This window comes from Mus musculus, chromosome 10, assembly GCF_000001635.26.
Source record: "Mus musculus strain C57BL/6J chromosome 10, GRCm38.p6 C57BL/6J".
In the NCBI taxonomy this organism is placed as follows: domain Eukaryota; kingdom Metazoa; phylum Chordata; class Mammalia; order Rodentia; family Muridae; genus Mus; species Mus musculus.
Window position 1 is genome coordinate 29,810,543 of NC_000076.6, and position 12,516 is coordinate 29,823,058.

Consider the following 12,516-nt stretch of genomic DNA (forward strand, 5'->3'; position numbering starts at 1 on the left):
GCTCATTATTAAAGTTTATTTTTATTTACTGAGTTTTTCCTTATATGTTTTATGTATTGTTTACAATTACGTCCTCCCATTCTGTAGATAAATTTTCTGTTCGGTTCATTTTTTTTTTTCTGATATGAAAAGGTGTTTTTTAGTGTTCTGTAGCGCTACCTGTGTGGACTTTCGTTTTTGTACTGGCTTCTGACATCTGTTTGCAATCCTGTGCTGATTTTCCATTTCTTGCGAGGCTTTGTCGTGCTTTACACGGCTAGGTAACCTCCAAGGTCCCTGACTAGGAAGCTAGCTGAGCTTTAAGAAATATTGGATGGTGGGTTGGCCGATTGAATAAATTTACTGAAGCAATTACTTCTTCACTTTTAAATCTGTATGTTTTAGGAGTTGAAGTCAGAATTAGTAATGTGATCAAGATTAAGAATTTTTCTATTTAAAGTAGTCCTATGATTTTTCCCCCTTGTTTGAGAGACATGTTTCTAACTTAGGTCTACTTAGGCCTTTCCTCTGGGCTCCACCCAACAGTTACCAAGCATCAGACAGGTAGCAGCCTGGCTCAAGTACAAAAGGATTATTTGGCTTTTCTGTCTCTCTGTCTTCTTTCTGTGTGTCTCTCTGTCTCTGTCTCTCTCTGTGTCTCTTTCTCCCCCCTCCTTCCCTTCCTCCCTCCCTCCCTTTCTCTCTCTCTGTCTTCCCTCCCGCTCTCTTTCTCCTCTCACCTCTACCCTCCTATCTCTCTTCATATTCTTCTTCTCTTCCCCACATATTCCTGGCCGGCCTCTTTTCTTCTTTCTCTCTCCTCTCTCTTTTTGCCCTTCTCTGTCCCTTTTCTTTCACTGCCTCTACTCCCTTCCCCACACTGCCTTTCGAGATCCCAAATAAACTTCCTTTTATACTAGAAACATCATATGTCTGATATCTGGGGTGGGGGTAGGGACTCAGTATGGATCCTCTAAGGCTCCCTCTCCCTCCACATCATACCACATTTTTTTTTATTTTTATTTTTTAATTGGATATTTTCTTTAATTGCATTTCAAATGTTTTTCCCTTTCCAGGTCTCCTCTTTGGAAATAGATAAACCCTTAGCCAGACTAACCAGAGGGCACAGAGACGGTATCCAAATTAACAAAATCAGAAATGAAAAGGGATATATAACAACAAAAACTGAGGGAATTAAAAAAAAACCATCAGATCCTACTACAAAAGCCTATACTCAACATAATTGGTAAACCTGGATGAAATGCACAATTTTCTAGACAAATACCAAATACCAAAGTTAAGTCAGGATCATTATCTAAGCAGTCCCATAACCCTTAAAGAAATAGAAGCAGTCATTAAAAGTCTCCCAATCAAAAAAGCCCAGGACCAGACGGGTTTAGTGCAGAGTTCTATCAGACCTTCAAGAACACCTAATACTCTTCAAACTATTCCATAAAATAGAAACAGACGCAACACTACCTAATTTATTCTATGAAGCCACAGGTATGCTGATACCAAAACCTCACAAAGACCCAACAAAGAAAGAGACCAATTTCCATTATGAATATCTATGCAAAAATACTCAATAAAATCTCACAAATCGAATCCAAGAACATTATCAAAATCATCATTCAGGATGATCAGGTACGCTTTATTCCAGGGATGAAGGAATATTTCAATATACAGAAATTCATCAATGTAATCCACTACATAAACAAACTCAAAGGAAAAAAACCACATGATCATTTCATTAGATGCTAAAAAGCATTTGACAAAATTCAATACTGCTTCATGTTAAAAGTCTTGGAAAGATCAGGAATTCACAGCCCATACCTAAACATACTAAATACAATATACAGCAAACCAGTAGCCAACATCAAACTAAATGGAGAGAATCTTGAAGCAATGCCACTAAAATCAGGGACTAGACAAGACTGCTCTCTCTCTCCCTAACTATTCAAGATAGTGCTTGAAGTTCTTGCCAGAGCAGTTAGACATACTGCATTTTATAAAATATCAACCACAGAGTAGCTATCTCATTAACTCACTGTTGGTACTCATATCAAACTGGCTTGAACTGACAAACAACTGGACAACAAGGACCAACTTTCCTCATCACAGGGAATGAAATATGTTTATTGATTAATTGTTGTACAATAAATGAAATTATAATGAAAATTTATTAAAATGAATTTAATGTATTATACAAAGGAAGAAAGATAAAAGGGAACTTTTGAATGTTGATGGCAAATCAAGAGGTAAGAACAGTACACTGTGCTTATTAAATGGTTTAGCCTTTCTTGAAAATATTTCAGTGCAACAATCATGAAATTACTCCACATACAAAATTATCATTTACTGTAGAAGGAAAGAACTTGTACAACATAATTACAAGACCCACATTAGTTTTGTAATTAATTTCTCAATATTATTTGCTATTTTAGTGTTGGAGAACTTTGTGACCATAATTCACCCTAATACTCAAAATAATAAAAGTTTTAAATATTCTTGCATCTTCTGAAAAATTACCTATTAGAAAATTCTGTTTCAGTCTATCTGTGTGTCATAATGTCCATCAATTTGCACTTATATTTGTGTTAGGCAATCTTACCTTTTTATCTTAGGACCATGATCTATTCTGAAACATATCTCAGCATATTCCACTTTATTTCTACTTCCAATGGTATAGACTATCACCATAGACCAGTGTCTCTCTACCTTCCTGATGAGGTAACTCATTAATACAGTTTCTCATATTGTAGTGACGTCCAACCACAAAATTATATCTGCTGTTACTTCATAACTATACATTTTTACTTTTGTGAGTCATAATGGAAATGTTAGATATAGAGTACATCTAACATGCAACTCCTAAAGAAATCATGAATCACAGGTTGAGAACCACAGCCGTAGACTTAAAAATCCTTGGAATGATTGTCATTAAACAGTAAACATAGATCTTAACCAGAAGTCTGCATGTCAACTTCATCACCTGTGTTCAGACTCAACATAGGATTTGTTCCCTTTATTCTTCTGTCTTCTTTTTCATCTCTTTATCACACATTGTCCTGATCTAGGTCTCCTTTTCCTTCATTTTTATATTATTATTATTATTTCCTACTCATCCTAAGCCATGCTATCTGCTGAATCAGCTCTGTTCTTTTTACCATAAAGACACTCTAATTAAGATATCTAATAACGTCAATCTCCTGTTCATTACAGTTTATAATTCCCTGCATTCACTCTTGAGAATAGTGCTTCCTTTGTAGTGACTTGCCAGGTCATTTTTCAACATAGGAATGACAAAATAACAAAAGAACAAGATAATCAAAATTTATCATCTTCCTGTTAATGTAACTATTGCTTTTTCAGTATTTTATCTTTTATGTTAATGGAAACTGGGGAAAGGCTGCAAGAATGAATATGAGTGAAGAAGGGGTGGTATTTCTGAATAACATAACCCTAGTATGAAACCTGACCACAAACAGAGTAGGGGGTCATTAGCCCAAATACCATAATACTATGCAAAATGCAAGTTTTAAGGACATTCATACTAAAACATATCTTGGATGGCAGCCAGCAAAGAGGATCTTGGCAAGTTAAGGCAGGCAGATATCGATCATAAGTTAAACCACATAAAGGCAACTTAGCACCTATATACCTAGGCTTTCTCAAATACTATTGACATACTAAACATAGTTATAAAACAGTTTAGATGTCAGTGGCCAGCCCAACAAGCTTGATCAATTATGTTTGTTATTTCATATGGTCTATAGCATCAGAGATAGGTGCTGGGGTCACCTGACTGGTCAAATGGTGGGTGATTGAGATGGTCATACACATACTATGCTGAACCAGCTACAGATGTTGTCATAAGTTCATAGAAAATAGAAAAAGAATAGCAAGCTTGTAAGTACCCAAGAGAAATATGAGGAAAAACAAGATGGTCTGCTCCCCCTGGCTTGCTCAGTTTGTTTTCTTACAAACCTCCTGGCCACTTGCCCAATGGTGTCACCACTACTGTGGTCTGAAACTTTTCACTTTCGTCCTTAATCAGGAAATCCCTATTGACCTTTCTGCAAGCCATCTGATAAAGCTATTTCCCCAACTGAGGTGTCAAGTTGATTAAAAAAAAAAAAATGAATCAAGACATGTTCTAAGGCTTCATATAGGAAGCAGACTGTAAAAAAAGTCTGAACAAAGTAAACTTTAAGAAAGTATTTAGTGTATAGGTTAGACCTTAGGTAGCCTCAGAGAAGAAAGGTATAATCAATTTATGATTTCCATTGGAGTCTCTAAAAGTATATTTTCTAATCATTAATTAAATGAGATAACAAAAAATGACTAATATTTTTTGTACTCTGCAGTTCTGCCTTCTTTTTTCTATTAAATGGATTAGTTTTATTGAATAGAGTTATGAGCTGTGTAATGGCTCACATAAGTGGCTGTGATAACTTGACGGTAGTATTTTCAATTAATGTTTCTTTGATGACTGTTTACTGATTTTCTCTTATGGCCTAAACATTGCTGAGGATACTACTCATTACAATTGCAATTAATCCAATGCCATGCTTTTATTGCCTCGTACAGCTTACCTGTCACTGTTGGTAACTGGAAGCAAAGAGTCGGGAATACATTTATATGAAGAAGTAAATAGAGTCGAGAAAAAAGAAAAAGGCACGAACAGGAACACTCGACTGCTGGTGAATATGTTGTGATAGTCTAGCAAAAGTGTTCCAGAAAGTTCTCTCAGAAATTTGTATTTGAGTGCAACTGTTTAAAATGAAATGAGAAAGCAAGTGTTTAGAAATCTGGGTGAGCTACATTCCAGATCGAGGAGACAACCCATGCTAAGGCAATGAGGCAAGAACAAACATGGCTCGAGAAGGAATAGCAAGATCAGATTAGTTGATGTGATGGAAGAGGAAGTCTATGGGAGAGGATGATGAAGAGTTAACCAGAGCCCAGATCCCACAAATCCCTTGCATGCCTATAGATATTATCTGGATGTGCTGGGAAGCCATGGGGCTGTTCCTAGCAGGAGAGTAAAAGATTGTAATGACTTCTTTAGAAGTCTTTACTGGCTCAAAGGAGAGAATGTACTGAAGGACAGCAGAGGCATAAACACAGATCCCCAGTGAGGCTAGTGCTGAGACAAATCAAGAATGTCTTCTGGCTTTTTAGCCTAAACACATTTTATGAACATTGGAAATATTGGCATGTAAGAGTAAAAATCTACATGCTCTATTGGAGGTGTTTCAGTTTTGAGCTATCCATTAGATAGTCAAGTGAACACAAATGAGTGGGAAGTTCATCATATGGGACAAGGGTTTGTAAAAATCAAAATGAAATATTAATTAGGAACCAGAAGAATGTAGGTAACATTTAAAGCTATGTGTTTAGATGAGATCATTTAAAATGCCATTATAAAAAACAAACAAACAAACAAACAAATCCCAAAACTTAGTTTAAGAATAAACCTTGAGCCAGGCGTGGTGGCGCACGCCTTTAATCCCAGCTCTCTTCAGGCAGAGGCAGGCGGATTTCTGAGTTTGAGGCCAGCCTGGTCTACAAAGTGAGTTCCAGGACAGCCAGAGCTATACAGAGAAACCATGTCTCGGAAAAACAAAAACAAAAACCAAAACAAAACAAAAAAATAACAACAACAAAAAAGAATAAATCTTGGATTCTCCATTTGTTAAACTTGCAACAAGCCTAAGGTTTAAGGAACAAAATTGGTCAGTCACTGAAATTTACTATGTCAAATATTATCAAACACTTCAAAGCTAGCTAGATGGCTCAGTGGGTAGAAACGACAACCTGAGTTTCATACCTGGATCCCACAAGGTGGCAGGAGAGAACCAACTGCTGAGAGAGTTATCCTCTGACATCCACATGTATTTTGTAGCACATGCACCCACAAAAGGAACCAAAGATAAAACAAAAACAAAAACAAAACAAAAAACAAAAACAAACCCAAAACATTAGATTTAGACAACTGGAGGCAAGTGACCTTTAGAAGATTAACTTTATTATAGTGCTAGAAGTAAGAACCCGAATGAAGATATGCTCAAGAGAAAGGGAGAAGTGAAAGCATATAACCAAAAGTAAAACTGATTTTAGAGGAGATATGCTATAAAGGACTACAGAGAAATGGGACACTAGGTAGATAGGATTATGTGCACATGGAAAGGGTGTTTTATGGTCAATGTTGGGAATATTCCAGGAGGTTTGTGTACTAATGCAGATGGTAAAACAGAGAAGGGGAGATCAACAACACAGTAGAGAGGAGGGAAGCACCATATAAAAACCTTATTGGATGAGAGAAAAAGTAAAAGACAGAATATTGGCTCAGAAAACCCCACATACCCACTGAAACAGAGTGAGCTCAATGCATGGAAGTTCTGACTCATGTTAGGATGGAAAACTGGTGCTGTGAGCTAAGAAATAATAAATAAATAAACAAACAAACAAACAAATCTTATTATTAAATGTGCTTTGTAAGTACATGATTTTAAAACTAGGAGTTGAATGTAGATGGATGACATCATTTAGACTCCTAGAAAAGAGGAAAGTCGTGTGGCCCTCCAGCTTGAGAAGAAAGATGAACAGGAGACATTCTTCCTAGGAAGTATAAGCTTGAGATACATCCCATGATATAGCTCCTACACAGTGAGTGTACTTTTCCTCCTAGCTCAAGAGTTCTCAACCTGTGGGTCACAACCCTTTTGGAGGTCAGCATCGGACATCCTGCATATCACATACTTACATTATGATTCCCACCAGTAGCAAAATTATAGTTATGAAGAAGCAAGAAAATAATTTTATGGTTGGGTGTCACTACAAAGGAGGTACTATATTAAAGAGGTGCAACATTTGGAAGGTTGGGAATCACTCTCCTAGAGGTTGCTAATCATTTAGCTGCACAAATGTTTATCCTTATCACCTGCCTCCACAATATCACTTAGCTCCGACTTCTACCCGGGTGTTCCTCTATAGAGGCTCTGTCAATTGCAACTGAATTTACGAGTTAAGAGTTCAGTGCAGTTAAGAATCCACAGAATAAATCATGACCTCAAATAGTAGAAGTCATGAGTAAATAGACCCCCTTCAACTCTTCAGGAAATTTGTATGGGCCTTGTAGAAGGTTCCCCAGAAGAATCCCAGCAGTGAGTTGAGACTCCAGGGGCAGGACCTATTAATACAACATATATTATCTTTCCTTCTCTGTTTTCCTTTTCTCACCACTCCACTCCTGCTCTGACAATCATTTGCAAAATCAACCTTGTCTCAGACTGCTTTCTGGGAATCTCAAGCAAAGTCACCTGCCACCAGAGAGAAACACACCAAATAGCTCTTCCCATATGAGTAGTGTATTGTTCTTAATCTTTTTTTTTTTTTTTTTTTTTTTTACAATCCTATTGTTCATTACTCTTCTAATCAACCACATGGCACTGGAGGAAATATCTGATTTTGTTGGCACAGATTTTTAACAATACAAACATCTCTTTGGAAGAATGTTTACAGATCTTTTTAGAGAACATTTATTTACACTTTTTTTTTTAATGAGCCCCATGCTTCAACCAGTCTAACCAGGAAATAAAAGTCCACATCTAAAATTTAAAACTAGAACAGTACAAATGATAGTGTTTCCATTTTTACTAATATGATAGATAATTGTATTAACTGTATGAAAGAGATTGCTGTAGATGCCTGAATTTGCTTTCAGTCTCCCTCCCAGGAGCCCCTCTCTTCTTCTCCCTGGGACAGCCTTCTGTTCTTCTTGGCCTTCTCCTCTCAGTCAGCTCCAGAGAGCAGCTCACCAGAGAACTGGACAAGTACTTGCTGGCTAAAAGTCTTTTCAGGTGGTTAGCCTCCAACCTGAACTATTGGGAAGGGCTCCTAGGAGTGACTGTTTCCCAAGCAGCTGCTCTCTTCTCACTACACATCTGGGGAGAGTTGAGAGGAAGTCTGAACAAAGCAGAGTACCAGAGAATACTGTCAGGTGGAGGGAGACTCAGCCGATCCCACTGCCAAGCCAGCAAATCCCTCTCTAGGGATCAGCTGACTCCTTGCATCCCTTGGCTCTGCCTACTAAGGGCCAAACTGTCTCCTTGGCCAGCCGGCTTGCTTCATGATTTTCGGAATTGCATCTGTATCTTTCATAAAAATCTTACAGGGAACATCCAGAACATTCATAACATGTTCATAAATATAAATCTTTAAATGAAATTATTTTCCACCCCTTAGATGAAATGAACTTGTTGAAAAAAAGAAGCATTTGGCCTCCCTCAACCCGCTCTGGATCATGAGCTGTTTAAGTAGCTGTCAGCTTGCTGTGTGGTTCAATGACAATTAGTTCCATAACGGTGCTTATAGTGAATAATGCTGTCTACACGGAAAGGGTAAAGAAAACAGTCATACAAAATTCACTTTGTGGGCTGGAAGATGGTGAGGAGAATTTGTGATAAGCCTGTTAAAGCTAATGTTCAAGTTCTTTCCTCATGCAATCAACAAGAAATCAAAATTAGTATTATATCCAAATGCCATATGGACAGATTTGGTCTATTTTCATAAAAGAAAAAAAATAATTTAAAAGATGGCTAGGAACAAGGCATCAAAAACAGCTGAATAAACTTTCAATAGTCCAGGGAGAGAGAGTGTGTGTGTGAGTTATATTTAATACACTACCACTTATATATACTTGTGTACATATATTGGAAGTACTGCAGCCTGCACAAACTAATTTTTGTGTAAAAGACAATCCAGGGTGATAAAATAAAGTCATATATGAATAGTCATGTTTATATATTTTATTGTTCAGATAGTATTATATAACTGATTGTTTTGCACACTAAACACATAGCTTTATTATAGGACAGTGCAATATCTGGGCATGGGTATTTCTGTATTAAAGATTATTTAATAATAAATATATACTCATTCACTGCTACCAGTAGTTTGACTTGGTTAAGAATTCTGCAGACATTGTATGCAGGAGAGCTTCCTGGAAATCACACCCCCAGTGTCTCTTGTACCAACTGGCATTGGTTTCAGAAAGTTTGGCTGTCACCCTGCTTCATCAGCTTGTTTTGAGATCCTAGAAAATTGGTTCAATCACGTGTAAAACAAATAAGTTGAACCACATGATGTCTCACCAAGTGATGCCATTTCCTTTATCTCAAATACTTAATTATCCTAAATGAGATGGTCAGGTTTATTCAGGCTGCATGCTAACGCTGAAGAGGAACAGTCAAATGTGTGCTCTTCTCTATTACTCAATTCTTGGTCCTCTTCTATCCTAAAATGGCTCCCACACAGCCATTATTGTCTCAAGAAACTATGTTGGAAAGTGGATCTATTTCTGGCTTTTAATACTTTCTCAATGGCTTTTCAATTACCAGTTGCATAAAAAATCAGATTTCTGAAAAGTGCGCACCTCTGACATACTCTACTTTATGAAGTGCTTATAGCGGTGTAAAACGTGGAGGCATACCCAAGCAACAGACAGCTGAGAACCCCCAGTGGGTGGTTCTCCATCACATTGTTTGGGGCAAACCCCACCAATATAAGATACCATTTACCACTCTCCCCTTTTATCCTTTGACCATTGTTCATTGCAGAAATGGAAAATCCTTTGCTTGAGTTACCTACCTTCCCTTTATGCCCTCACTGCCATTCACAGAAGCTGCATCACGTCTGTGAAGTAAGGTAGGGCGGCTAGAATTGCTTCTAGAATCAAAACTATATTATCTAATTTATTCATGCTACAAATGCTTGTAATTAGAGAGAAAAGAACCTCAATACTCCAAACACTAGATTTTCACATTTAACATCAAAAATGCAAAAACCTATTTTTGTATCATTGTCATCATTGAAAAAGCAGAAAGGATTTAGACACGTCATCTAAAGGGTATTTAATTTTCCTAAGTTTCTTTGAATAACATTCTGTTTTTTAATTGACAGTGATCTGACTTAAAACTTTTCTCAAATTTGCTTATCACACAAGATTTCTAAGTGTTGTGAGTTGTCATTGTTTGTAAGCATAGATACAACATACAGCAAAATCTACATTATTATATATTGTAACCCCTGGGGAACTTGGGAATTACAGTGTTTTTCAAAACAGAAAACATGGAAATAAAGACACACATTTATCTTAGCTGAGTTCCCTTTTCATTTTAGCATATTTATTTCCACCCCTTTCTCCCACTAAATCTGCTTAATTAGCACATTGCTTGACAGTTGGTTATTCTGTATGAATATTCATTGTTATTAGATTCCATATGTAAAATTCCAAGTGGTAAATCAAAATGTGTTAATTGTGTGTATCTCCTATGTAGCTTTCTTTCCTTTCCACTCTTTTATCTTCCTTTAGAAATTCATTAGGGAAAAGATTTCCTCAGATGGTTTTAAAGTAGAATTCATAATAGCTGTGTGACTATATGGATGGATGGTCCTTAGTGTTCTTTGCTTACTGGTCTTCAATGAATAGGCAAGAGAAAGTTGGGAGTTACATAGAGTATGGTCCAGAGTCCCCACAAAGATGGTAGGATATGAACAACCGTCACTGTCTTGAACGTGCTTCAAGCTTGTAAATGGATTTCTTTTCTTGTTTGCCTCCTTCTGCATCAGACTTGACTCAGCCTGTTGGGAGGGTTATACATGACCATATAAAGTAGCTTCTAAGAAACTATCAGAACCACTGACCCGCAGTGCTTAAAAATTAGCCCCATTTATCTCTAGGCCTCTTCCCCTGCCATCTCCCTAATGCTCCAGACAGCGATCCAGGGTAAGCACTCTTGTTGACCCAGTGGCACAGCTATCTTTGGCCATATGCAAAGAAAAATCTGCTAATTTAAAAAGATAACTTGCTGTTCTGGGTCCTCACGCTGGCACCTCTCTCTTCCTGTTTTTCCAGACAAACTGGGAAAAGATATATACAGTATTATGAAGCCAAACTATTATGGAGGTTGCAAAATTTTATTTCCTGTGAAGAACGAAGGTTTAATTAGCTAAAAAGGAAGTGAACACCAAAAAAGATAAGTAAAAGTTGGTCTCTGTCTCTCTCCAAGATTACCCTCAGTACTTCTGAACTTTATTATCCAAACAATGAAGGGATGGCGTGACTTGGCGCCTCCAATAATCTCAGACTCATTATTGTTCATGTAAAGTTGTGAAGGGGCTGTCAGCTCTTGCAATGACTTTGGACTAAGAAGAAGTAAACCTCAAAAGGTTTGGGATTTGGAGCAAGTTCAGATATGCTTCCAGAATTTGGCCGCTTGTCCAAAGCTTATCCGAACTATCGGAACCTTTTAAGTCCTCAGAATTGGCCTGGAAATTTTTGGCTTTTTACTGGCCCTGGCTTAGAACCACAGAAGGATGGTCTTTTATAAGGATTTTTGGCACCTCTGTTTCTGATGGCTGCTTACAAACTGCAAATATAAAATTAAAGAATAAACTGTTTTTTTAATATTGTGGAATATCAATATTTGGGGTTTTGTGAAACTGTGTTGCTTTTCCCCACAGAATTGGTTTACAGGTCCTCATGTGACAGCTTGTTCTCGGGGTCAGAGAAACACTTGCTTGTTAAGAGCTGAGGGATTTCTTTTGATGTAGAGCTTTCTGATCCTAAGTGGGTAATGCCCCAAGTACACAAGGACAGGTTGGTCACTTCATATGACACTTTAATAGAAAAGCCAGTCCTGGGCACATGTCCACTGGGATGTAATACTATTTCTTTAAGTTAGTAGGCAGATTTATGTTCATTTTTATATAAGTTGATCTTTGATTATCATCAAAGACATAAAAGATAACAATTAGTTAGTTACCTACTGATCCGGTGGCATAAGATATAACTACGTTTGACTTAAGGTCAAAGGTGAGCATAATTTTACACAAAATAAGTAATGATGTTTGAAAATAAAATGTAAACAATACTTTTTTTACTTTTACCCAATGTCATAACCATAATTAAAAATTCATCTTTTAAAAATACAAAGGTAAAATATGTTTAAATATATGTTCAATCAAATATTTTAAGATAGTCTCCTAGTTAAAATGAAAAGGAGTAAAGAAGAGCTCTAAGAATTAGCAACTAGATGTTTACTGACAATCTTTAGTTTAGTTTTTTTTAGACTATGCCGGGGCCTAGCAAACACAGAAGTGGATGCTCACAGTCAGCTATTGGATGGATCACAGGGCCCCCAATGGAGGAGCTAGAGAAAGTAGCCAAGGAGCTAAAGGGATCTGCAACCCTATAGGTGGAACAACATTATGAACTAACCAGTACCCCGGAGCTCTTGACTCTAGCTGCATATGCATCAAAAGATGGCCTAGCCGGCCATCACTGGAAAGAGAGGCCCATTGGACACGCAAACTTTATATGCCCCAGTACAGGGGAACGCCAGGGCCATAAAAGGGGAGTGGGTGGGTAGGGGAGAGGGGGTGGGTGGCTATGGGGGACTTTTGGTATAGCATTGCAAATGTAAATGAGCGAAATACCTAATAAAAAATGGAAAAAAAAAAAAGAATATC